Raw genomic sequence first — 23,603 nt, 5'->3', positions numbered from 1 at the left:
GGGCCTCCATGTACCATAAAAGGTATGCAATCACACATCCTAACCAGGACTCTATTGTTGTGTTGGTTGTGCTGTTATCATGAAGCCCAGCAAAGATGACCGGATTTTTGCATCAAAAATCTCACAAAATGGATGACAAGTGTGAATATAATAAATGCCTCATTTTAAGAATGCTAGTCTTGACACATACCCACACCAGCCAGATTGGTGGTGGGTGGATTAGCTACTGACAGGTTGAGTAGTGAGACTTGATAATGAAGTGACATCACCAAGTTCCGTGGGGCCCACCATGGTGTATGTTTTGTATCCACACTTTCCATCCATTTGGAGATATCATTTTAGGGCAAGATCCAAAGAATGAGTTAAATCTAAAGCTCCAGTGGACCCAACACAGAAAACAGTGGGGACAGTGACGCCCACCATTAAAAACTTCTAAAGGCCAAGCTAATATTTGTGTTTCAAATAAACATTATGGTGGGCCTTAAGATAGTTTCAACAGTCGAAATCACTCTCCCCACTGCTTTCTATAGTTGAGGTCCACTACAGCTTTTTATCTCCCTCATTCTTTGGCTTGATGGACAGTGCAGATACAACACATACATAAAAATGGAGCCACGTAACTTAGTGACGTCACTTCAGCAGCGGATTCGCTACTCAGCCTGTCATATCTAATCGGCGTTTTTCCCTGCGGGGGTGGATTAGCTATCGAAAGGTCGAGTAGCAAGTTTTGCCACTGAAGTGATGTCACCAAGTTTTGTGGGGCTCAGCATGATGTATGTTTTGTATCCACACCTTTCATCTATTTGGAGAAATCATTTTAGGACAATCCGCAGAAGATGAGTTAAATCCAAAGCTCTAGTGCACCCCAACACAGAAAACAGTGGGACAATGAGGTCCACCATTAAAAACTTCTAAACGCCACAAAAGTTTTAGATCAAGGTGTTTTCTTTTATTTCATGTCTTTTTTAACTGTCTTTTTTAACTTTTGTATAGGTTGGATTTCAAATAAACATTATGGTGGAGCTTAGGATAGTTTCAACGGTTCACTCTCCCTCCTGTTTTCTGTGGTGGGGTCTACTATAGATTTTTATCTAACTCATTCTTTGGCTCGTGACTTAAAATGATATCTCAAAATAGATGAATGGTGTAGATATAACACATACATCATGGGGCCCACGGAACTTGGTGACGTCACTTTAGTAGTGGAACCGCTACCCGACCTGTAACTTTCTAATCCGCGTCCCTTCCCTGCCTACCAGGAGAAGAAGCGGATTGGCTGATCTACCACGCACCACTGACCTGGTACGGTAATGCAAGGACGACTTCTCATACTCCTTGAGCTTCGAGTTGCATGTACTGTTAAATGTGATCAAAGTTACATGGGCCCCATAATAATGTATTTATTATATCCACACTGTTCATCCAGTCGGAGATATTATTTTAAAGCTTTATGCCTAAAATCAGTTATATCCAAAGCTCAGGTAGACCACACAAAATACATCAGTGGGAGAATGATTCTCATCATTAAAACATTGGTAGAGCCATCCAATCTGTACGTAATGTCACGCAGACCTGGATGAAGAGGAAAAACAAATATTATATTGATCCAAGACTTCTATGACCACCAAAAGGTATCAATAGTAGACGTTCATTCTCCCACTGGTTTTTTCACTGTGCTCCACTTAATCTTTGGATTTTTCTTAGCTTTAGGCGCAAGACTTAGGATGAGCTCTCTAAATGGACGGACGGTTTGGATATAATATACACCTCATTATGGGACCCACTGAACTTGGTGACGTCAACACACCAGGTGTATGGTACACCACCCAATCCGCTTTCGCCACGGGAAGCTCGGTGGGGGTATGGTGATGGCTATCAGAAATCTTCGATCAGTCTGTTTTGTCATATCATGGTAATAATATGAGTCAAAGATGATACGCTCCAGTGAGTGAGGCCGATTGGCTGGTGTACCACACACCAGCGATTTAAGTGGTGTGTGACGTCACCAAGTTCTGTATGTTATATCTAAACAGTCCATTCATTTGGTGAGCTCTTCATAAGAACTGAGAAAAAATAAAATAAAATAGACAAATCTAAAAATCAAGTAGATCACACCGCAAAAAGCGGTGGGAATTAAATGTCTACTATTGAAATCCATTTGGGGGTCACAGACGTGTTGGATCAATATGATATTTTTTATTCCTTTTTGTCCAAGTCTTTGTGACACTATAAACATATTGGATGGAAAATAAGCAATATGGTGGGCCTTATAACTGTTTTAACGGTGAAAATCATTATCCCGGCCCGATGCTATTTGTAGTGTGGTCGAGTTGAGCTTTTCATCCGATTTATTGGGGTCATGCTTTAAAGTGATCGCTAAATTTGGGTGAATGGTGTAGATATAATAAATACATCATTTTTGGGGTGCTGATATGATAAATATATCATTTTGGGCATGTAACTTTGATCTCCTTTGAACCGTTCATACACCTCGGAGCTCGACGAGCGGCCACACCAGCTATATAGCTCGTGTATGGTACACCAGCCAATCTGCTTCCCCTTGGAGCACGCACGACTGGAGAATTCGAGCAGGAAAATGCCTGACATTGCCCGGCCGAAACAGTACAAAATCTGGGCCAAGACAAACCCTAATCCTGGCCCATTGATAGCTGGTCCACAATGATGTTTGTAAGCCATCCACACCATTCGTAAGATCATTCCTATTAGGATGAATTGTAACCACAAAAAAAAATATTAGCTTGATTGTGTTGCACTCAATTCAGCAAATTGGATCACTCGTGTAACCAAGGGTTTAGATTTTACACACGTGTGTGAGTAAGATGGACTGCATTTTTTTGGATTTACCTGATAATTGAATCAGCTTCATTTTTGCATAATGCCCGAAAACGATCTGAAAAAAATGGATGGATCGTGTGGATACATAATACATCTAGCAAGGTGGGCCCCACGATAACCCCACGGTAAGGGCCCCACCATCTTGGGTGGGGCTGGGTCTCACCTAATCCACTCTCTGGTGGAAGATAGGAGCTAGAACAGAGGAACACGTACAAGGTAGAGCCACCCCTCCATGGCACACTTGGCAGGGTACTCTGTAGATCAGGACCATTCATCCAATTCTTCTTAAAGTAAGATCAAACGGTCAAAAAGGATCTAAGGATCTTATCAACCAGATTGCGGCCTCAAAGAATCTATAGGAAATGAAAATAATTAACGGTCAAATATTCAATTGAGGTAATTGAAGGGAAATGATAAATAGGATTCTGTAATCGGTTTGATTTTTGAAAAGCAAGCCATGCCATGATAGTCCCGGTAGATGAAGGGACCCAATTGATACATAACCTGCCACATGAACTAGACATAGATGGGATATTGTCAGGCTGTACCGATCATTTTGTTGCCCTTTGTTAAGATTTATGATCGACGACCCAACTACCCCAAAAGGACTGAGATCAGTGATGTTTTGACGTGACCCAGTTCTGTGGGCCTCACCATGATGCATGTGTTATATACAAATCGTCCATCCATTTTACAAGACTATTTCAGGGCATGACCCCAAACTGACAGAGATCCAAAGCCCAAGTAAACCACAATACCCAAAGCAGTGTAGGTTGAATGTCTGCCATTGAAAACTTCTTAGGGGACATAGAGTTTTGAATTAATCCTATATTTGTGTTTTCCTTCATCCAGGTCTGTGTAGCCTTATGAATAGGTTGGAAAGTTCCAATGGTGGGCATCATTATCCCAACTCCTGTTGTAGTGTGGTCCACTTGAGCATAGATTTACCTCATTTTTGGGCCCATTGCCTAAAATGTTATTATAAAATGGACCGACAGCATGTACATAACACATACAATATGGTGGAGTTTATAAAAGTTGGTGACGTCGACACAACACTGAGCATGGCGATATGTTGCAGAACACGCAGTTCGCGTCCACTCTTACTCCTGCCGGGGTGGACACGGTCCTGGCAGCGGCTCAGTGGGCCCCACGGTTATGTGTTCTTTTTTATCTTAGCGGTCCATCCATTTTAATGGATAATGGGGCAAAAAGCACGCAGCTTCAGGCACAAGTGGGAAAACCGTGTCCACCTTCCACGCACCTTTATTTCATTTTATTACACCTTTTTGCTTGGATTCAACAACCTCGTGGACGGCAAAATTTCTCCAAAGGCCTTTCGCATGAACTTACTATGTCGGCAAAATTCCTCTAAAGGCCTTTCGCAGGACCTTCCTCGGATAGGAGGTTCGGTAAGGCTCTACATGATATTTTGGAGAAATACACCAACTTTTCAAATCATTTTGAGACCTGCCCAAAAACTAAGTAGGTCCATCACTAAAGTGGGCTTAACTGTACGAAAAAAAAAAAAGTGGTTAGAGACATGACTACTGTTCTACCTTATTTCTACCCTTTCTAGCCATTCATATGATAGCCAATATAAAAGGGAAACATTAATTTTACAAGAGTTGTTTGACACTATTTTCGGCACTAGGTGTGCTCATTCCAGAGTTGAAATTGCATCTTCAGTTCAAACCGAACAATAATAACTCGAAGCGCTAAGATAAGCAGATATGTATGCTCATTCCAGAGTTGAAATTGCATCTTCAATTCAAACCGAACAATAATAACTCGAAGCGCTAAGATAAGCAGATATGTAGTATATGACTAAGATCTGATGAGATCGGTCGTCTATTCAACCACTCGCTCAACGTATAAAATCGGATCAGTCAATATTCAGATAATGGGGTTCATCCTCTGATGATGGGTTGCATATTTTTCTTTCATACAAAAGGACTTTTCAATATAGAAAAAATGAGACGAGGAAGGGATTCTCACAGTCAATACAAAAAGCAGCAGAAAAATGCATTTCTGATTAAGGAACTGAATCCTGCGTACGAGCGTAGACTCAAATTACTACTAAAGATTACTAGTTACTTGGTTAACGCTACAAATTACACTATAGAATGTAAACAATATACTGAAAGGTAAATGACTACACTAAGAAATGTAATTTGCATAACAAGGAAAGTAAAGGATTACACTATAGAATGTAAATTGATTGGTAAATTGAAATGGTAATTGAAAGATAGATTCGGGTTTGTTTAAGCTGGTATGAGACATTTTTTCTTGTTGAATTCATTTGTTATTTATAACTTTGATTTACCCATTTAGATCCTTCACACGTTCTAACGGTTACCATATTTATTTGCTACCGCTTTGAACGTATCTGTTTCTCCTCTTGCAACCTATCCTTTAACCGCTTTCACACAATTGCTTCTTCATCGGTCACTCGAACAATACACGACACTATTTGATATGCTCCGGCTATAATTATCGAGAATTCTTCTTCGTTTATATCTACAGATCTTCGAATGCACCATGTAGATCTGTACACATCACACGTAGTTGTCCTTGATTGGTTCTCACGGGGAATGGTGATAATGGGGATGAACATTTCCCCCCATGTTGTTTCACCATTGGGAAAACGTGAAAGCGACGTGCAACCACTCATAAATGTGACATTTATTGGCTATATGTGTCAGCATGGCACTAATCGATTTTGGCCGACTCACAACAACATGTCAGCGACGACTGCACTATGAAAACAGGGGATGAATCCCATGCCGACACGTGTACTTACATCGTTTCTAGTAAAACTGTAACGATGCCCTAATAAATGCTTCATTCCATCGGCCGATATAAGCACCATTTCAAATTCTTTTCCCTCTTATGCTTTCATTCCTTACTCTTCTTCCCAACAACTCTGAATCCCTATTTTTCTTCCTAAACAATGGCTGCCTCTTCCTCTTCTACTCCCACATTCCATTAAAATGACTTGATTATGTTGATGGATGCACTTGCCGATAAGTGCATCGACAAGACTATATTTCAATCACCCTTGGGTGACTACCTTTGCCTATGTCCAACATTTACTTCCTCAACGGACATGGATGAAGTCAGTATGATGGATCATTTGTTTCCCCTTTGTCTCAGTAAAACATTATTGATCCAATCTGATTCCATCCCCAACGTAGCAAATGCCCTAAATAATTCCTAGGCATGGCTGAAACCACTCCTGGAATGGGAAGCTTGGTTCGCTCGTTTTTCTTCTCAACATGAGGTAGAGTGGAGAGAATTGGGCATATATGAATGCATCAAAATCTCTGTTTATGACCTTTCGGCAGATCCGACTCTTCTTGTTGTGGCTTCGACCTTCTAAAGCTCATCGACCAACACGTTCTTCTTTAGTTGTGCTCCCATGAGTCCGACCATTTTTGACATTTCGGCCCTAACCCAACTGCTCCCTTTTGGTGAAACTGTCTATCCAGACTTCGTGCACAAAGATGCTAAACACTTCACGAACAGAGGTGGCAAATCCTATTCTCATTTCATGATGGCCTACCGTAATCACAGCGAATCGGTCAATTATGAAGAGCACACGGCCTTCCTGTTGCTTTGGATTTGTCGGCATCTGCTTTGCGTGAATGCTTTGCAAATCACCACCGAATACGTTTCTCTAGCCGAGGCTCTTGTCGACGATTGAAGGCTTACTTTAGCACCTTTTGTGCTCGCCCACTTATATAGGGGGATTTATGAAGTCACCCATAAAAGTCTTTCCTCTGGAGGAGGACCACTGTGACTTCTTAAGATGTTGATATATAAATACTTCCACCCTTCTCTCGTACACCACTTCATCCATTCTAAAGTCGTATACACTCCCTACGACGAATGCATCATCCACTCCTCCCAAGAAACTCACCCCTTCGCAGTGTACACGAATACACTATTTTTTTTTTCCCTTGGACATGAATAAGAGGAATCGGTCCTTCATGCCATTCTCCGATGGAGAGTATGGTCCCAGTTGGCTCATTGACTAGGGATAAAAATCGGGCGGGTTGGGTTGGCTTGGTGCTCAACCCTAGCCCAACCCAAGGTTTCTATACCTCAACCCTAACCTAATCTCAGGTCAGGAATTCTCAACCCAAGCCCAACCCAAGTGGGCTCATCTGGGTTGGTTGGGTGGATACATTCTAATATTTTCGTTATTACATTAGTTTATTATATTTCAATATACGTCTGATTTTTTGTAGCTATAATTTTATTAATTATATATGTAGTTATTTATCGTAAAGAACTTCATTTTTTTTCTAAACAAACAAGTTAAAATATAGGATAACTACTCCTTTAAAAGTTGTGTTGTGTAGCATGCAATCTATTTGGGAGAGAGAAATCCAACGTATATTGTTAGCTTGAGTCATCAGAAATGACATAGACCAGTGAGACCCAACTGTAGTGGAATTTCCTGTGCCTTCAACACAGGCAATCCACACTCAATTTAATTTATAAGTGTAACTTATATATCGATTGGGTTCGGGTTGGGTCAAGCAACCCAAGACATCAAACCCGAGCCCTACCCAAGTTTTATCGGGTTGGGGTTTGTATAGCCTAAGCCCGAGACCGAACTCGATACATCCTGTCCAAGCCCAACCCAATGTCGAGTCGATCATGGGTCGATCAGGTTGAACCCGCCCGACTTTCAGCCCTATCACCAGCTGATACGCACTAGAGGATGATGAGGTAGCATCCCAAACACTCCTTGCATGGGAGTGTTATCTCATCGGCCGAGACCTTCTATATGGAAGTTTGATTGAGCTTGACAAGAATGTCAAGGCTAAGATCGAACAATACTATATGCACTTGCTCGAAGGGTAACTCGACCTAGTTTAGTGCATCCCATATCCCCTCATTCATAAGTCCTGAAACCATCCACCATTCAATCGATAGGTTGTTAATGATCTAGAACTCTAACGATTTCTACTCTCCACTTTTCGAAAGGCTAGTACTGCTCTCAACCTCCCCTATTATCCAAATCGACCACATGCGATGGATAACTTCCTTGATTAGTGGGAGAGTCATTACAAAAGGTGGTTGAAGAAGTCTCTAAAGGAGATCGTGATTCAATTCTCTTCACAACTTGAGCCCAAAGAAAAGAAGAGGGCAGTGTCTTCATTGGCCAACATGCGGAGCCGAAAAACAAACAAGCCAAAGATGACATCGGCCACGGCATCCCCCTTTAAAGCTCTATCGATCGAGGCTATTGCTGCTCCAGCATGCTAGGAGGTCGTGATAAGGATTTTTGCCACTTCCACTCCCCCATTAGTCTCACGGCCTCCACCAGCTCCAAAGAGAATCTTAGACTTGGGAGATCCACTCAATCCACCTCCCAAGCCTCCTTTCTTAGTTCTCTGATGTGTCAATCCTTCACCACCGACAATGACCGAGGATCGATCACTGCTACACTACAAGAAATTCGCCTTTTACCGACGAACTAATTTCTGACGAAATAAATTTCGTCAGTACACATGACTTTCCCCGACGAAATCATATTTCGTCGGCAAAAGATTCCCGCCACGACCAAATATGTTCCCGCCACTATTTACAACGAAGGCCTGGCAATTTTTCCCGACGACATTATGTATCGTCGGTGAAAACTATTTTCCCGACGATTATTTCGTCAATAAATGTAATTTTTCCCAACGAACCAAATTGTTCGTCGACAAAAGATCCATTGATGACGGAGAGGCTATTTTTACCGATGTTATAAAATATTATCGATAAAGGAACTTTTTACCGATGAAAAAAATTCACCAATAAAGGAACTTTTTACAGACGAAATAGACACATCGTCGGACAAAATGAATGATGGACATATTCTTTCACTTTGTGTGGTTGATCATGGATGTTGATTTGTAATTTTTGTTTTTAGTGTAGCTATTAAGTATATTTAAAAACATTAGTACCGGGTGGATGGGGCTGATAGAGCACGGGTGGGTGCAAATATTTTTAAAGCCTTTTACTGACGAATTGTGAAAAGTATTACTAACGAAAAGTTTCGTCAGTAATAATGATATGTTTTAACTCGAACCGACTCCAGTGCCCATCTCTCTCTCTCTCTCTCTCTCTCTCTCTCTCTCTCTCTCTCTCTCTCTCTCTCTCCCTCTTCTTACCCTACCCCCTCTCCCGCCCAAACGAGCGCTACTGCCTACTCGACGCCCCTATTCCAATCACCCTAAACCCTAACTCAATGTTGCCTGCTCGATGCCCGATTGTCTCCCTCTCCGTCTCTCTTGTCTCAAATCTCTCTTACGTTGGTCGAAAAGGTATTTTATTTCGTTCTTATGATTCCAGTCTTTTTAAAATGGGGGTAAATCAATTTTCGTTTGGATGCCCGTAAATGGTTTAGGGCCTATTTGGATGCCTATAATTTGGGTTAGTGGGAAGTGACTTACAGGGAAGTCACTTACAGGTGCTGTTTGGGGGAAGAAATTCACTTGTAAGTCACTTACAGGCAAAACTACCAGGAAACTTCCAGGGGCTGAAGGTGAGAAGTCACTTCCTTATAAGTGACTTACAGGCCAAGGGTCTGATTTTTTAAACAAGGGGAAGAGGGGGAAAATGCACCTCCATTACCGAAAAGCTCTGGCCATTGAAGAAGCTCCACTAAGCTCTCTCTCTCTCTCTCTCTCTCTCTCTCTCTCTCTGCAATGGTGTTGTGCGCCTCCCTCTCTCCCTCTCTGCAATTAGGGTACTAGTGCTCCTTATTGAGAGATCCCATGTAAATTAGCCACATGGCATGACAAACGGTTCTTCAAGTGGGTTCCTCGGTGGATTGGCCACCATAGAAATTTTTTGCTAATTAGATGGTCTGAACCATCTAATCAGTGACTTACAAATGGAGTGTATCAAAGAACATTGCAGTGGTCAGTGTTGAAATGGGAAAGGCCAGCTAATCAGATGGTGATTGTCAAAACTTTGAAATTTGCAGCAAGTAGTCCATCCATGGTCCAACTTACCCGATGAATGGTCAGGATCATGATCCATCCTGAGAGTGGCCAATTTGAGTGCAGCGAACGATCTAAGGAAATTTGTGTGCTTTGCTCCAGTCAGCATTCCTCTATTTTGGTTACTCTAATAAAACCATACTTTCCTTTAAACATATTACATGCTTGGATGGGTATCATATCTTCTTCTTTATTGTTGATCTTTGGATCACTCCCATTTTCTATTGAATCTTGTAGAATAGTTACATGTAAATAAAATAGAGGGACTCTGAGAAAACACAACAATTTATGTATGAATGATAATACAGCATTTTGTGTGCAAGATACAATATTTTGAAGTGTTCTAAAAAGCTAGATTAGTCCAGACATTATGCCTTTTCTTTTATTGTTTCTAGGTTTTGAAGGCACAGGCTCCAGCAAAGAGCAAAGGGTTTTCTGATGTTTTATACCTCGATTCAATAAACAAGAGAAATCTTGAGGAGGCCTCTTCATGTAAAGTTTTCATCATGAAGGTATGTATATGTATTATTGCCTGGATTTACAAGCATGATATCGTTTAATGACCCAATTTAATCGTATTTGTAATGCAGAGTATATTTACGAGCATAGACTGAAAAAGGGTGCTTAAAGCATGGATTTAACGCTCTGATGACACCAAAGGCAAGGAACGGACTCCATGGGACCAAGATCGATGGAATTACACACCAGGGATCTGCGAAAATCGAGAAATTGAAGCTCAAGTGGCTCGAAAATCATCCAGAATGCAAGATCACGGGGTTCCCACCATCTGTTCAGTTCAAAACTTCATACATGGCCAAGGGCCCATAAATTAACCGTACATGTCGAATTTTGACCCTCAGATCCCTCCGAAAGTGGCCCAACGGATAGATCAGCCCCTTGAATCGTTATGTGGGGCCCGCCTGATATCTGGATATACTTCAATTTTGGTCTTAGCCCCTTAAACTGCGTGTCAAAATAGATGGACGGAGCGGATTTCTCACGAACATCATAGTGGACCCCATTTATGCATGAGTGTGCATAGTGTACAATTTCACTCGTCGTGCACGGCAGCAGAGACTTAGTCAAACCGACTCTTGACTGAGTGCAAAAGAAGGAAACTGCTTTTTTTTTCAGTAGATACAAGGCCATCCACTGGGAGGTTGTGTGGCCCACTTGCAGTCACCGTACTAGTGATCCTAACCGTCCATCAGAGTCCTACATGCCCACTGAACAAGATCTACGTGGAAATTTTCCAAGAAGCAGCGATGATCTAATTACACCCAGTCAAATGGAAGATAGATGGTGAAATGGAATAATCCGTGGGCCACAACGAATCTGATCCAAAACACGATCATGTCCGACCGATTTTTCAAGGGAAATTCAACAGACGGTGTGGATTTCCCAACCGAACTCGATCATGGACCCCACCACTCAATCAGCGCAAGCCGATATACGCAGTCCCCTGTTTTCGCGTCTGGACGTAGGCCGACTTTTACGGGCTGTTGTATGATCTCAGTGTTGATCAAAACGCTGATCCAAACCGTCCAGATGATGCCCAAGCCAGGATTGACCCTAGCCATGAAGATAAATGTAAAATCTGGGACAATCAGCGTCCCGATCATCCATCCAAATGCAAGTGATTTGGGATTTTCACTGCGTAACGTGCGTACACCTTACGCACGATTTCTTTCCAATCTGTTGTTGCGTAAATCTCCAAGCCAGCGCCCTGCCTTGTGTTATAAAATAAAGGGACGTGAGAAAGAGAGGGGGGCGGATTTTGAAGTTGCATTGAACTTGCGGCTGGGACGTTTGGACGGCAGTAAAAGGGAAAGTTTTTCAGTTGCTGGTTTGATTAATTTTTTTTATTTATGAATTGTTTGAGAGCCCAATCATGGTGGGCTAAACCTCTTAGCTAGGGCTAAGAGGTGAAGCTTGTAGCGTGATGGGGCGATTTTACGTCTTGGATTCATGTTTATGAACTGACGTTTGATTCTAGTTGATTAATAGGAATTCTTTCAGTTTTTAATGGTTTGTTGTGACTTAAATTACAATGGATTTGTGATGGCTTTGAGTATTTTCTTTCCCTTATTTTTTTGTTGTGAAATTAGGAAGCCATGTTGTTCACCATTGCCCCTTGGACATGGTTGGATGACGGAATCCTTCTTAACATTCATACATTTTTTGATTGGTTGTGAATTAGTTTAGTTCTGTTGTTTACTTTGTCTCATGGGTATGGTTTTGTGATAGAATGGACTTTAATTCTTATACCTTTCATCTCTTTGAAAACTAGATCAAAAGAAGTTTAGATTGTGTTTTAGTGGTATATCTTCCAACTGGATGAAAATGGGACTCAAAGTCTAGTTGAGTTTATGAATCAAGCATAAATCTCCCTGATCTCTACTAGTGGATCCTCTGAATCCCTAGTTTCTCACCTTTGATTTCTATAAATTTTAGTTTCCTATTTCACCATTATTCACCTGATTTAGATTTCATCTTAGTCTAGTTCTAATTTTAGTTAGTTTCAGATAAACGTACAGGTTTCAGTCCCTTGGGATTCGACCTCGGTCTTACCGAGTTTATTACTACATCACAACCCTATACTTGGGGAGTGAACAGTATATTGCATAGTTGGTTTCCAATTCAAACTTTATGAAAATTTCAATTTATAAGTATGAGTTTATACCAATTGGGATAATCGAAATATTGTGGTTCCAATTTTAGATTGAACATAGCCCAATAATTACAGTCAGAGACGTTCTTAACTATCCAATTGGTGGACATCCATGGGCAGTAAAAAATAAATGGCCAGTGGCCTAACTACTTACAACCGGCAAAACCAAGCAAGATTGTCTGATTATTGTTATTTTTTATGGCTCCACAAAATTTGGATGGTCCCTATTCATGGTCATGTTTCGCACCTCAAATGTGGCTAAGTGGCCATAGCGAACTGCGTCAAAGTCACAATGTTATCTAGAGGTCTAGCCCATGAAAGCGCCAGCTTTCGCTTTTAGAAATGCTCCTTCAATGGCTCATATTCAAACATTTCTCATGCATGTACTTTTCTACAGCTTGCAGAATGATGTTATATCAACTCCCGCTATCGAAGGAACTATTCTACCAGGAATTACCCGAAAAAGCATCATCGAGATTTGTCCTCATTTTGGCTACCAGGTAAACTACTCATCGAATAGAAAAGGTTTTTCTTCTTCTTCTTCTTCTCTTTTTTTTTTTTTTTTTTTTGACTTTGATTCCCTTCAAATCTACTCATGCAATGTTGTATTGGTCCTGCGGTGCATGATGACCGAACCATTCGTCTGTTGGACCCCATTATTGATTAGCTAGACCGACAATTGCACCATTCTGATGATCACATCCAATGGATGTAAGTCCTACATTCAGACAAGATTTTTCTGACCAGTGTGATTTTTAGGCCATGGTCCATCCATGGTGGGGCCAGCTGATGAGCGGTCAAAATCTGTGCGCACCACATGTGCACATGGAAGCTTGCAGGGCAATTGTGAGTGATGTTTGAGTTTGATACTGCCGCTTCTCTTTCCACTTTTAAAATGTAAGCTTAGTTTAGGGTGTTTGGATGCTCAATTTAAGTGATTGCATTAGCTCATTTCAGCAAAGAGGAAATACTAATCCAGTGCTAATGCCATGATTCTGGGTCCAACTTGAAATGCATGGAATTGCAAATGGTGGTTTGTTTGCCACCGTGAATTGAAGTGGAAACACACCCACTTCTGTCATTTCACCTTTACGAATCGATTTATTTGTAATTCATTTTAATTGAGCATACATACACGCCTTTAGTTAATGATCATGAATTTCATTTGGATAGACGATCATCAAGTTTCTTCCATGGAGTTCATCTTGACGGCTGTGGGTTTCTCACAGCAATATTCTAAATTGTTTCCTAAAATCATTCAGATTCAGGAGCGTCCTGTATTAGTAGAAGAATTGATGGATGCCGACGAAGTTTTTTGCACAGGAACTGCAGTGGTTATCGCTCCTGTTGGCAGTATAATGTATCATGGTAAAAGGTAAATAGAAGAACCGATTGTGTTCTACATGTAGTGGATTGTTTGCGCCCTTAACATGTATTTTTCTCTTAAAACTTTTGAGAGTTGGAATGATAGGCTCTGTTTGGATGCGAAGGGAACTGATTTTTGAATATCCTGACATCTCCTGATATTTACAATCAGGAAGTACCCCACAAATCGCAGCCCAGTTCCCTTTAAATCCAACTTGAAAGTACCATAACTACCATTCAAAGTGCAGATAGCCTTCATATGAATGATAAGGAAATCACAAGTATCAGCTTTGAACATATCGACGAAGGCAATCTGGGCCCTCCAAAATCCTACATAAGACCAACAAATCAAGCCTGTTAGATGAATCTCACCATAGATGGGCAATGCCTCTACACTCTCCTAGATGTGACGATCCTAACACTTTCACTGGTTGCATCTGAAAACAGATGATTTGGGAAAGAAGCAGAGCAATGGTCCACATTCAACTGAAAATGGCAAAAGATGTTTGAATCTGGGAGAGTTTTAGAGCATGGTCCATCAGGTTGGTTCCATCAAACCAACAGTCTGGATTGCAGAACCTACGGCCTTCAAACCAGGGGATACTTTGCATATTCCTGGGCTGAAGATCCACCATTTTCTGAACCATGCATTCAAAGTGATTTGGACATTGTTGATTTGGTGGGGCTCAACAAGGATGGAAGATCCTAACCCCTAGCATTTACTGCATCATGTCTCTTTTGTTTAGCCTTCCTGAATTCTTCTTTCAATTTTAGCATGCCCATCACCCACATGATTGAAGAGGCTATTGAATTAAACAGTCTAGTTTAAATGGATCATTCTGTCAGGGAATTAATGCCGTCCATTTGCATGCACCCATTTTATTTTATTTTTTTAATTTTGCGTCGGATGTAACAATCTATAAGTTTAAAATGGGCATATGTAAATCAATGAGAGTGTGCCTAAACATCAATTCTCTAAATAGAACGATCCATCTAAACTGCACTGTTTGATTTGAAGTACTTGTATGTGTTGCATATGCAATTTCATAGTAATTTCTCGGCATTAAACACTAATTCCCTAGATAGAATGATCCATCTAAACTGGACTGTTTGATTTGAACTACTTGTATGCTGAATATGCAATTTGTAAGTAATTTCTTAGTATTAAACATCAATTCCTTAGATAGAATGATCCATCTAAACTAGACTGTTTGATTTAAACTACATATATGTAACCAATGCAAATTCTAAGTAATTTCTAAGTACCTGAAATGTGTGTTGGACCTACTTGAAAATCTAGACAGATAGACTGTTGAAGTGTACCACTGCAACTCAGAGCACTGAAACTTATAGTGATCTAAAAGCACTGTAGCATCTCCCAATAATCAGTTTGACAAATGCTTTAGGGATAAAATTACTATCAATGGGCCACGTTTGAGCCTGCCAAAATCAAAATTTTGAATAGGATTGGCCCATCAAGCCCAGCTCAAACAATTTAAAATCCATGAAGAAGCCAACCCTAAGCCCGTAAATTAGACATCAAAATCCCAATAATTGTATAATTAACTAATTGTATTACATTGCTTCTTCGCTTTTCTCATTATTGTGCATTGTTTATAGTTAGCTTAATATGTATTACATTTTTTTCTTAAATTATTATTATGACTTATTAGTTTATAATTGTAACTTGTGAGATAGTTTTTTCTCAAAAGTCAGACAGTTTTACTCCTCGGTGGGCCACAATATGCAAGGTGAACTGACAATCAAATGGATGCTTTCTATCCATCCATTTGTTCTATATGCTTTAGCCCACCTGAGTTTTGAAAGAGCATGACCCACCTGATGGAGCATACCCAGATGTGTGTCGGAGCTATCCGGATGTTGAGCGGGGGTTCCTGGAAGGTGGGAATCGCTGTTATGACCATAATAAAGTTGTCTATTTTCTATGGACAACAATATGGGTGGTCTAGCCATTTGGACAAGCCCGTATTTATGTATTAACTCAGAATTGATTGAGTAGACCCGGATGTGTGTCGGAGCTATCCAGATGTTGAGCGGGGGTCCCTGGAAGGTAGGAACCGCTGTTATGACCATGAAGAAGCTGTCCATTTCCTATGGACAACAATATGGGTGGCCTGGCCATATGGACTAACCCATGTTTATGTATTAACTCAAAATTGATGGAGCAGACCCTAATATAACCCTAAACTTAAACCTACACCTAAACCTATTCTCAAATCCATAAACTTAAACCTACACCTAAACCTAAAACTATAACCCTAACCTAAACCTAAACCTAAACTCGAAAACTTAAGCCGAAACCCAATCCCGAACCCAAACCCAATCCGAATCCCTAAGCCCTAAACCTAAACCTAAACCTAAACCTAAACCTATTCTCAAATCCATAAACGTAAACCTACACCTAAACCTAAGCCAATAACCTTAACCTAAACCTAAACCTAAACTTAATTCACTTAACTTAAACCTACACCTAAACCCAAACCGATAACCCTAACCTAAACCTATGTATTTGTGCATGGATGAATGGCTAAAGGAAACAATTTCCTCCCTTAATTTGCCTCTCTTTCTACAATGGCCTACTAAAGTTTTGAATCAAGTTGAAAGTTGGGTCTCAGGGGTTTCATGGGTGCCACATCACATGGACCAGATTTTGGGCCTATGACATATATATATATATATATATATATATGAGTAATGCTCACACACAAATAGTTGGACATTACATTTTCATCTAACTAGCTGTGCATTTAGTGAAAACTTTCTTCCTAATTAATGTAAATGCTTCCATTGCATTCTAATTAATGTAAACCTAAACCTATTCTCAAATCCCTAAACCTAAACCTAAACCTAAACCTGATCTCGACCATGATGAAGCTGTCCATTTCCTATGGACAACAATATGGGTGGCCTGGCCATTTGGACAAGCCTGTATTTGTGTGGAGCAGACCTGGATGTGCGTCGGAGCTATCAGTGAGTTGGTTGAGTCTCCAAGACCTAAACCCTAAACCCTAAACCCTAAACCTAAAACTAAAACCTAAAACGAAACATCATGGTGGGGACAGTGCCCTCGACCATTGATTCCTTCCTGAGACCTACCATAATAGTTATTTGAGATCCAACCTGTTAGTAAGTTCACACAGACCTAGATTGGAAGAAAGGATAACACAAATATCAGCTTGATCGAAAACTTTTGTGGCCCCAATTAGTTTCGAGGTCCACTTGAGCTTTGGATCTACCTCATTCTTCAGCTCATGCCCTAAAATGATCTCTCCAAATGGATGGACGGTTGGATACAACATATACATCATGGTGGGATCCAAATCTCAGGTGGACCATAGTACAGTAAACAATGGACCATCGTGATGTATGTATTTCATCCACTCCGTTCATCCATTTTAATAGATAATTTTATGTCTTGAGACAATAAATGATGTGTGTGTGTGTGTATATAAATCTTAAATGGACCACACGTATAGGAAAGAATATGAATTGAACTTGTTCCGTTCAAAAATTCGTAATTAATAACAATTTATTATGAATAATGTATCCAGAAGAGGAGCAGAATAAATTCTGTGAAAGGGGAAAAGTTACAAGTGAACCACGTAACTGGTTCAAAATCATTTGTACGACATCGTTACGATATGGTAAGAAATTACTGGTGATTATTAAGTTGATATATTCTTTCTATGCATTTATATTAACTCTATTGACCTTTCGATTGCGCAACGAGATTCCGTCACCGACCAGGAGCCTGGACCAGTAGACCTCTACAGAGGGACTCACTGTCGGCAGGCGACGGGATATTGGGTTCATCTTAAAAGCCAGCGAGAATTGGGTAAAAATCTTTATATTGTAAAATTTAATTACATTGGTTTATAATAATGTCATTCATTATGAAAATTCATATGTTTTCATTACATGCAGCGATGGACACCATACGTAGTTAGCCCACTCCGGATGGTAGTCAGTGGAGTGAGCCAGATATCCTGAGCGAGGTGCTTGGCACCCGTTTTGGATACATGCGTGAGCTTGGACATGATGCCAAGCTCATGACACCCGCTAGAGCTGCCTCCAGCCGATCCGTCGCTGTGGAGAGCACCCTACGCCGAGCTGATATGGTAGAGAGAGAGGTTCATCAGCTACGGGTCATCGTCAATGAGATCAAAGAGCAGCTGGAGAGGAAGAGGGAGGAGGAGCAAAGGCGTAGGCAGGAGGAGGAGAGGCGCCAGGAGGATCGAGGAGATGCAGGTAGAGCATGAGTGACGGATGCAAGAGATGTTTTAGGCTCTCGCTGCACGCTTTTCCACCAATGCCCCACCACCTCCGCCTTCATCTTCATGATTTTTTTATTTTTTTATGATTTATACTTATATACGAATGTTAAACTTATATGTATTTATACGTGGATGAATATTGTGGGTTGTATGTGGATGTGGATAGGATTTTTTTATTTTATTTATGATTTTTTTACATACGAATGTTAAACTTATATGTATTTGTGCGTGGATGAATGTGGGTTGTATGCGGATGTGGATAAGATTATTTGTGTATGGATGGATATAGTTTGTGTTTGGATGGATGTAGTTTGTATTTGAATGGATGTGGATGTGAATATGATGAAAATATATTGTAACAGGTGTATTTACAGGTGCATATCAGGAATTTTTTCCTGAATTTTGAAAATAAATGAAACCGGGAAGAAACAAACTATTACCGACGAAATATTTTGTTGGTAATAGTAGGTCCAAAACTTATACCGACAAAATCTTTCGTAGGTAAAAATTAATACAAAAATTTATACCGACGATTTATATGAGATATACCGACAAATTATTTTGTCGGTAATAAAGGGCTTATGCCAACGAACATACTCATCGGTATTATTGTTTTACCGACAAACGCACTCGTCAGTAATGTTGTTAATCCATAGTTTTACCGACGAAGATATTCGTCGGTATAAGCTGTGTTTATCGACGAAATATATTATTTTTTCCTACCAAAGTAACATGTTTTGCCAACAATTTTAGTCGTTGGTATTTTTTTTATCATTACCGACGAAGTCATATTTCGTCGGGAAAAGCCTTTAACCACGATCTTACTGCGATGATCTTTCCGACGACAGATTTCGTCGGTAATAATCATTACCGATGAAAAAAGATAAAATAATGACGAATTCTGTCGTCAATAAAAGAGCAATTTCCTATAGTGCTAGCATCTCAAAGGTCTTGACGAACATCGGGTACTTCCTCGACCAAGGCCATACTTCATCTCTGATTACTCAAAAATAAAAAAATCGAGGAAGGTTTGAAACATCACTAAGAAGTTCATTATAACAAATGCTGGAACAAATGGTAGCGGGATAGGGAAAGGTTAAATAACCATGATATCCATTTTGATGAAAAAGTATTTACCCCTTATCATCCCAATTCACCACCATTCCCTACTTCAAGGTGAGCACTAACGACGACAATAAAAAATTCTCAGGCTGTGGATAAATGATTCATCTCTTACGTCATTCGATCTGACTTAGGTGGAGATTACTCACCTATATATAATTAACTTCAATTATTTTATCTTTATATAGGCTAACTATCCCTTTTTTTTCTTGTAGTCACTCGGGAAATGACAACTGCAGACAAACGAATTGTTGTGGCATAACCACTGTAACAAAGCCCACCAACGGCCGTTGTTCCTCAGATCACCAAAGTTTAGACCGTTGATTCTAAAATGACGATGAGTACTAGGCCCTTCCTTCTCATAGTCCTTCAAAAGTTACAACTCTCCCCACCGATTCTGAGTACATGATCATCATACCTTTAAGTCCTCTCATTGCGACTGATCGGGGAGAAGATGAAGCACCACTCCGTCACTCTTCGGCCGAGAAACTACATTCCTAGCCAATAGTTCCTCTTCACAAGGAAGATGTTCCTCTAGCGGTCGACGAATCTTCAGCTCATGAAAAAACTATTGTCATGGTTGAGGAGGCCGTAACAGTCGAAGGAGTAGAGTTCGATTCTCATTCGTCGCCCACTCCAATACAAGCATCGATGGGTGAGGCTTCGACTCGTGCTACTCCTGGAGAGGGTGGTCTTTATTACGAGGATATCATTTCTTCGTTCGAGAAGGCCCTTGTTGGAGCCGTTGTTGTGGCAGAGTCGCCTTCTCTTTTGAACAGCTTGCAAGATCTCAAGGCAAAGCTTCAAAGCCTCCTGTAAATGGGATTATTCGGATCCCTGAATACCGAGATGTTTGATAAACATATTTACTAGATTTAAAAGATAACTTGACTGTTTACCATATATATAATGTTTGCATATACTAAAATTAATAGTTTTAAAAACTAGAATTAAACAACGGTTAGAAAGTATATTCATGCCTCACTCGCTCATATGGCCCAAATGTGCATGTCATATCGTGCAGACATAGAATCTACTACAAACGTTGTAGCTCCACCTGATGAAGTGCTCCCGATTAACCTGTAAAGGTTCCTGGTCCTTTGTGCCTTCATGACTATGAGTGACCATTTTGAAACTTTAAGGACACGATTAAACTTGGTAAATTGGTACCTAAGCACCTCAAGTGCTCCAAGAGATATCAGACTCTTCCTTAGCTCAAGAACATGTTTCACCTCGGTCAAGATACGCTTCATGTCATCAAACATCTTGATGTGCACCGATCAATACCAACTACTATACATGCATTATCATTGCCCATAAATACTTGGCGAAAAAGAGGTCTATGTTACTATAAGGCCTCTAAACTCCTCCCCCAGGACACTATTGCATTGCATTTCGCTAGGAAAGAAATTAGAAAAACTATAAAGCCACCATTGTACTCAATGTAACTGGTGAACCAACTCTAATGTGGGGTGATATGGTACGAAACACTCGTATCAAAAATCCATTCTTCGTCGAAGTACCTAGATTTAGATGCGGTCAGTACGTCATTAACGTTCATCTTCTCACTCGATTATGTTGTGTTATTCTCCCTGAAAGAATCATATAAATTCTCTTTTCTTACCTTAGAATTCCGACGATCCTTCTTCATGTGGATGAACATCCTATTATTCCAGCACTTCAACTTGCTTTTGCCCTTGCCCTTGGATTTGTATATCTATCGAGAAGATCTTTTATCTTATTCAGAATTTTGCCCCCTCATAACCAATGCATTTGTAGAGGTACCCACGTCACCGCTTTTCTTTCTCATCACCTTCAACTGAAGGGCTGAGATAACGGTTTCAACGCTAATTGTTGATCTATCGATGCACAACGAGTATTTAAATGACTCATATGAAGCCGAAAGAGAATTCAACAACATGCATATTTAATCTTCATCTTTCATCAATTCTTCCTTATCCAATAATTTACAAATCAACTTGTTGAAGTTACTAACATGGGACTCAACATCAGCCCTCTCCACCATATTTAGATTGAATAATTGAAGATTCAAGTACAAGTGATTCTCAAGAGATTTCTTTGCATAGATGTTCTCTAATTACGCACATGTACTTGCTACAGTTTTCTCTCACATAACATTATAGAGGACCTCATCCGTTAAGTACAATTGGACAGAGGTTCCCGCTTTTTTATCCATCTTGTTCTATTCATTATCTATCATAAATTTCGGTCGCTTTTATAGGAGAGCATCATCCAATCCTTATTCAACTAGGAGACCGGTCATCGTAACCTTCCATAGTTCAAAATTATTTTTTTCATAATATTTTTCTACATCGGACTTTGGATTAAATACTATTGATATGATGCTTTTAAATTCAATCTACTTCCCAACGTTAGATCTAATACCACTTTTTAGGGAACCGTAGAAGCACATAAAGATAAATTAAGAAAAGTACTCCAATCGCACAAACAAGTTGGAATACAACACAAACCGAATTTTATGTGGAAAAATTCATGTGGGAAAAAAGCCACGGCACAAAGTTACAGTGATGCACTATGAAAGTAGAAAATTACGAGACTAAGATTATCAATCCGAATAAGCCTCGAATCTTCCTCACAAGCCAAGCTATGCCCTTAAAATCCTAAGAATGAATTTAGAAAGCCCAAAACACCTCTCTTTCCACACAAATCCCGATTACACCTGATATATGTATAGCATCACATACTATCAAAATCGGAACAGGAAACAAATCCAGCACTTACACAATTTTGTCCTACACCCGATGATAGCTTTGATGGGACTTCGATGGCATTAAATACCTTTAATGACATCGAGTAAAACACCAAAACATTTCGGCCACGAAATATTGATTTTTTGATTTATTTTTTTTTAAAATTGGATCAACATATGCTCTATAGCATCGACATATGCTCGATGGCATCAAATGATCTATCGTTGACATTAATAGACCTGTTGTTTACAGATTTAAAACATCTAGAATACTAAGTAGATGATTCAACCTGCCTTTATTTAGACCTTGGATCATAAATAAGAGTACCAAACACATGACAACGTAGAAAAAGTGGGGCCCACGGCAAGGTGGATTGATGCCAGGAATTCCTTTGCATGATCCTTACGTAACCACCTTTTGTACAACCATGATTATCACTTTCCTCACAAAAAGACAAAATAGTGAATAAAATAGCCAATATTGGAGGGCGGAACTCACGGGGTAACGGATGGATAACTGAATAACTTTCGAACCGTTGTTATCAACCTTTTCTTCGTGAGAGAGCAAAGCCATTATTTGTAAACTCAATAGAAAGAGAGCCCTACAATCTGACAAATGAATATCAAATACATTTCCAGTCTTACTTACGTATCCTTCCCACCACCACGGCCTACTTCTTCCTCACAAAGAGGTATGTTAGTCCGTTGAAAAGTTAGTAATGGACTGGAACAGTTGAAAAGTCAATAATAAAGGTGAAGATGGTGTGGTCTATAGGGAACGGATTGGCTACTCCCCTGACATCAGCCCTGTGGCTGGTGGTTGGTGATATGTGGGCCCCACCATGCTGCATGCATTTCATCCATTCTGTTCATCCATTTTTGAAGATGATTTTAGGGCTTGATGTCAAAAATGAGAGGGATGTAAATCTCAGGTGGACCATACCACAGGAAAACAGTAGTGATTGGATATCCATCATTTAAATCCTACTAAGGCCCACTGTACTGTTTATTTGACATCCAATCTATTGATTAGGTCATAAAGACCCAAATGAAGGGAAAAAACAAAGATCAGCTTGATCCAATACTTTTATGGGTCTCAAAAAGTTTTTAATGGTTGACATTCATTCAACACTCTTTCCTATAATGTGGTCCAGTTGAGATTAGGATATACCTCATTTTTTTTATAATACCATAAAATGATCTAGAAAAATAGATGAACAATATTGATGAAACACATACATCATGGTGGGGCCCACAGAGCACCGACTACCAGTCATTGGCAAGTGGCAGGGGGAGTAGCCAATCTGTTTCCTAGTCTATAGGGTGACAGATGGATCATTCACATATTACTACAAATTTAAGCCTAATAATTATGTTTTTTGAATCCCATCCCACCTAATCCCTTCCAATCCCACCGCCCAAACATGCCCTAAGAGACAAGGCATAGACGAACGCGGATTGCGTCATACACCCTCGTCTCCATCGGGAAATGGGCAGGAGTTTTGAGTGCTCACTGTTAAGTATGGGTTTTATCCACACCGTCCATCCATTTTTCCGTG

General features: G+C 40.1%; 1 long non-coding RNA gene across 1 annotated transcript; it reads left to right on the top strand.

The window, feature by feature from the left end:
- The first annotated feature begins 9,646 nt into the window (after nucleotides 1–9,646).
- LOC131255561 (uncharacterized) lies at nucleotides 9,647–14,109 on the top strand. Its single transcript, XR_009176172.1, has 3 exons — nucleotides 9,647–10,372; nucleotides 12,936–13,031; nucleotides 13,794–14,109. It is a non-coding gene; the product is annotated as an uncharacterized LOC131255561 (long non-coding RNA).
- The last annotated feature ends 9,494 nt before the right edge of the window (nucleotides 14,110–23,603 follow it).

The sequence above is a fragment of the Magnolia sinica genome, chromosome 9 (assembly GCF_029962835.1).
Source record: "Magnolia sinica isolate HGM2019 chromosome 9, MsV1, whole genome shotgun sequence".
In the NCBI taxonomy this organism is placed as follows: Eukaryota; Viridiplantae; Streptophyta; class Magnoliopsida; order Magnoliales; family Magnoliaceae; genus Magnolia; species Magnolia sinica.
Note: the sequence above shows the minus strand (reverse complement) of the source record. Positions and strands in the feature narration are given on the sequence as shown.